Source organism: Schistocerca serialis, chromosome 5, assembly GCF_023864345.2.
Source record: "Schistocerca serialis cubense isolate TAMUIC-IGC-003099 chromosome 5, iqSchSeri2.2, whole genome shotgun sequence".
In the NCBI taxonomy this organism is placed as follows: Eukaryota; Metazoa; Arthropoda; class Insecta; order Orthoptera; family Acrididae; genus Schistocerca; species Schistocerca serialis.
Window position 1 is genome coordinate 145,803,482 of NC_064642.1, and position 5,644 is coordinate 145,809,125.

At 46.3% G+C, this 5,644-nt stretch overlaps 1 pseudogene; it reads right to left on the minus strand.

Moving 5' to 3' along the window:
- Nucleotides 1-5,041: 5,041 nt before the first annotated feature.
- LOC126483020 (5S ribosomal RNA) lies at nucleotides 5,042-5,160 on the minus strand (annotated as a pseudogene).
- Between the last annotated feature and the right edge of the window lie 484 nt (nucleotides 5,161-5,644).

The following is a 5,644-nucleotide window of genomic DNA, read 5'->3' on the forward strand; positions in this document are numbered from 1 at the left end:
TTCCATTGTTACAACCTCTCGATATACCACAGCATCATCCGCAAAAAGCTTCAGTGAACTTCCGATGTCATCCACAAGGTCATTTATGTGTATTGTGAATAGCAACGGTTCTACGACACTCCACTGCGGCACACCTGAAATCACTCTTACTTCGGAAGACTTCTCTCCATTGAGAATGACATGCTGCGTTCTGTTATCTAGGAACTCTTCAATCCAGTCACACAATTGATCTGATAGTCCATATGTTAGTACTTTGTTCATTAAACGAGTATGGGGAACTGTATCGAACGCAATTCGTCTAACTATGTTTCCAAACACAAGCTGTAACGTTTCTTCTGTAACAGAGGCAGTGAAAGTGGATATTGCAGTTTTCAATTTATCGATGGATTTTGAACGGTTTTTATAGACAGTTGCTTTCGCTGCACCCAAGAAGAAAAAATCAGGTGGTGTTAGGTCAGGCGATCGTAGAGGCCAAAGTCCCTGTGAAATTATGCGATCACCAAAAACATCAGCAAGCAGTGATATTGAAACGCAAGCTGTATGCGCGGTTGCACCATCTGGTTGAAAATAACCGTTCAGTATTTCACTTAACACAAGATCTCCTATGAAAGGTTGGTCCCTTAAACCTCAACCAACCAACCAACTAATCCTATGAAAGGGCACAGAATACCACTGCAGTATCGTTGTTCGTTTATTGTTTCGTTGAAAAATGTGGGACTCACAATCCTACGTCTAGAAATTGCAATCCAAACTCCTATTTTCACAGAATGAAGTGGTTCCTCATTAACGCACAATGGATTTGCAGTACTCCACATACGAGAATTTTGCGAGTTCATGTACCCGTATAAATGAAACCACGCCTCAACAGTGAAAAACGTTTCATTAAGAATATCCCTTCCATTTTGTTGAACGAAATTTTTGAACCATTGGCAATAATGCAGTCTCTTTCCATGATCAGTATTTTTCAGTTCTTACACGACTGTCACTTTGTATGGGAAAAGTTCTAATTTTTTTCTTACAGCTGACTTGTTCGGACCCATGGATATTTTATCGGAAATATCGCGTAGTGTTATCATCAGACAAAACGCTAAGACGACCACTTCTCGGTGCATCTGTCACTGAACCCGTACTTCGAAATTTGTTAGTCAAATCACGCTCAGTATCGCGATGTGGGAGTGTTGTCTCCGGGAAAACTGAATTAAATGTTTTGGCGAACTGAAACTGTGTATTTACCGCCAGCTTTGAACACTTGTTCGACTAAAAACACATGTTCTTCAATGGTTAGCATTTTAACAGTGACAGAAACGAAACAAACGAACAAAGGAACTAAAACGTTCACGTCAACACGTAACGACACATACCAACGATACAACTGACGCTGGCGGAGATAAAGGAAACAGTGGAATGTTAGGAGAGTCCACTTGAAGGGGAGTAACCCAGGCAGGCGAACAATCAGACGGCACGCGCGGCTAACAGTCATACGGGACTGTGGAGAGACTTTTTGAACACCCCTACCTTGTGTACGCTGTACTACCGTCATCTCTACAAGGTGCTCCAATGATCATGACCGGACCAAATATCTCACGAAATAAGCGTCAAACGAAAAAACTTCAAAGAACGAAACTTGTCTAGCTTGAAGGGTGAAAACAGATGGCGCTATGGTTGGCCCGCTAGATGGCGATGCGTTTTTTAAATAGGAACCCCCATTTTTATTACATATTCGTGTAGTACGTAAAGAAATATGAATGTTTTAGTTGGACCACTTTTTTCGCTTTATGATAGATGGCGCTGTAATAGTCACAAACATATGGCTCACAATTTTAGACGAACAGTTGGTAACAGGTAGGTTTTTTAAATTAAAATACAAAACTTAGGTACGTTTGAACATTTTATTTCGGTTGTTCCAATGTGATACATGTACCTTTGTGAACTTATCATTTCTGAGAACGCATGCTGTTACAGCGTGATTACCTGTAAATACCACATTAATGCAATAAATGCTCAAAATGATGTCCGCCAACCTCCAAGCATTCCTCTCAACAGCGAGTAATTCGCCTTCCGTAATGTTCGCACATGGATTGACAATGCGCTGACGCATGTTGTCAGGCGTTGTCGGTGGATCACGATAGCAAATATCCTTCAACTTTCCCCACAGAAAGAAATTCGGGGACGTCAGATCCGGTGAACGTGCGGGCCACGGTATGGTGCTTCGACGACCTATCCACCTGTCATGAAATATGCTATTCAATAGCGCTTCAACCGCACGCGAGCTGTGTGCTGGACATCCATCATGTTGGAAGTACATCGCCATTCTGTCATGCAGTGAAACATCTTGTAGTGACATCGGTAGAACATTACGTAGGAAATCAGCATACATCGTACCATTTAGATTGCCATCGATGAAATGGGGGCCAATTATCCTTCCTCCCATAATGCCGCACCATACATTAGCCCGCCAAGGTCGCTGATGTTTCACTTGTCGTAGACAGCGTGGATTTTCCGTTGCCCAATAGTGCATATTACGCCGGTTTACGTTATCGCTATTGGTGAATGACGCTTCGTCGCTAAATAGAACGCGTGCAAAAAATCTGTCACCGTCCCGTAATTTCTCTTGTGCCCAGTGGCAGAACTGTACAAGACGTTCTGAGTCGTCGCCATGCAATTCCTGGCGCATAGAAATATGGTACGGGTGCAATCGACGTTGATGTAGCATTCTCAACACCGACGTTTTTGAGATTTCCGATTCTCGCGCAGTTTGTCTGCTACTGATGTGCGGATTAGCGCGACAGCAGCTAAAACACCTACTTGGGCATCATCATTTGTTTGGCATTTTGACCACAATAGCCATACATCAACACGATATCGACCTTTTCCGCAATTGGTTAAAAAAGAAATTGTTCAAATGGCTCTGAGCACTATGGGACTTAACAGCTATGGTCATCAGTCCCCTAGAACTTAGAACTACTTAAACCTAGCTAACCTAAGGACATCACACAACACCCAGTCATCACGAGGCAGAGAAAATCCCTGACCCTGCCGGGAATCGAACCCGGGAACCCGGGCGTGGGACCGCAATTGGTAAACGGTCCAATTTAACACGGGTAATGCACCACGAAGCAAATACCGTCCGCACTGGCGGAATGTTACGTGATATCACGTACTTATACGTTTGTGACTATTACAGCACCATCTATCACAAAGCGAAAAAGTGGTCCAACTAAAACATTCATATTTCTTAACGTACTACACGAATATGTAATAAAAAAGGGGGTTCTTATTTAAAAAAACGCAGTTGATATCCGTTTGACCTATGGCAGTGCCATCTAGCGGGCACATCGCTATCCCATGACTTTTATCACCTCAGTGTATACTGTGCTTGGCAAAATGGCACTACCCAAAACCAGTGGCGAGGCAAGTGTGGTGTGCTACAGGCTATAGATGAGAAGGGTGAGCGACAGCTGCGGTCTCGCCGCCTTGATCCCCCTCACCCCCTGGTTGCTCCTCTCCTCTCCCATCCCCGCCCCCCTGCCACGTCTTCACTGTTGTGTCCCACTTACCCTCCATCTCTATACCCTTCATCTCCTTTCCCAAGGTGGCTTCCATCAACTTCCCCTCCCGGATGATGCCCTCTCTCCCTCCATTTATCCCTCATATCAACTCTGATCCTCACTCCCCCTCCTTCCCCTGTCCTTTTCCCAGGCTCCCTCTCCCCCCCCCTTCCATCCTCTTTTTTCCCCACCTCCCATCTGTCTGCCCCCCTCTCTGCCCGAGTCCTTCTGCATTTCCCTCCTCTGCCTCTTCTCATTCCCTCTCGCATCTGCCTGGCCCCTCTCCCCTCTTATGAGTCCTCTCCCTCCTTGGTTCACCCGCCTTTTCGTTTTTTCCTCCCCTCCCTCCTTGTTTTTCCCCCTCCTCCAGGTCCCCCCCCCCCATCTGCCTTTGGCTCGGGAGTGTCATCTTTGTGCCGCCCTTTTCATGCAGTGTTTTACAGTGTGTGTTTTTACAGTGAGTGTTCCGTGTTGTGTCTTTTAGGAATTGTTGCGAACGGCCATCATACTGTCGCTGGGTGTGATTTTTTATTTCTTGTGAACAAAAACCAGACTGTCGCCATGTTTTTTAATTGTGTGTCTACTATTTTACTTGTCTGATTCCTGTGTATATTTTATCAACATTGCCAACCCCCTTTTGCTTTCTGTTTTAACTTTCCGCATTTTTCCGCCATTTTACACTTTAACTCACCGTTTTATCGCCTGTTTTTCTTGTTTCTTTCTTCTTCTGTTTTTTTAAAAAAGTCTGTAGGCTGTAGAGCAGCGTACTAAGCTGCTGCCAGCCCGCCCCCTTCGGGGGGAATTGAAAATCAATAAAGAAAAAAAAAAAAAAGACAGCTGCGGAAATGTGTACGGACGAATAGACGTGCAACTGTTCAGCAACTTACCGTTCAGATGAACGAAGGGGCTACCAGCAGTGTCTCCTCAACGACCATTCAGTGAACGTTCCCGCAAGTGGGCCTCCGCAACAGGTGCCTGGTTCACGCACTCGTACTGAGTGCTGTTCAGCGGCGACAAAGGCTGAAATTTGCACTCCAGTACCGCAACTGGACGTCCACTGAGTGGCGTCAGGTGGCCTTTTCCGATGAATCACGTTTTATGCTCCATAATAGATGGCCTTTGGCGTGCACGGCATGGAACGTCTGAAAGCAAACAACCGGCAACAATCGTTGGAAGAGTCCAGGCTGAAGGAGGGAACTTTATGGTCTCGGAAATTTTTTCGTGGCATTCCCTGGCTGACCTCATTATTCTGAAGCTCACACTTGATCAACACACAAAAAAACAAACACCGACCGAACAGGCCTCGAAGGCACAACGGCACCGAACGCCCACCATGTCATCCTCAGTCCTCAGGCGTCACTGGATGGGGATACGGAGGGGCATGTGGTCAACACACCGCTCTCCAGGCCTTTGTCAGTTTTCGTGACCGGTGTTGCTACTTCTCTGTCTAGTAGCTCTTCAATTGGCTTCACAAAGGCTGAGTGCACCCCGCTTGCCAACAGCACTCGGCAGACCCGGACGGTGACCCATCCAGGTACTAGCCAAGCCCTACAGCGCTGAACTTCTGTGCTCTAACGGAAACCCGTGTTACCGCTGCGGGAAGGCCGTTGGCATTGATAAACAAAAGTCTGTCTTCATCCTTGGGGACCATTTCAACCCCTTCATGCATTTTGTATCTCTTCGACATGATGGTACCTACCAGCAGGGCACTGCATGTGGTACAAAAAATGTTCAGATGTGTGTGAAATCTTATGGGACTTAACTGCTAAGGTCATCAGTCCCTAAGCTTAAACACTACTTAACCTAATTTATCCTAAGGACAAACACACACACCCATGCCCGAAGGAGGACTCCAACCTCCGCCGGGACCAGCCACACAGTCCATGACTGCAGCGCCCTAGACCGCTTGGCTAATTCCGCGCGACCATGTGGTACAAAACTCGCAGTGTCCATGCATGGTTCAAAGAGCACTGGGATGATTCCAGAATGAGATTTTCACTCTGCAGTGGAGTGTGCGCTGATATGAAACTTCCTGGCAGATTAAAGTGTGTGCCGGACCGAGAGCGGAACTCGGGACCTTTGCCTTTCGCGGGCAA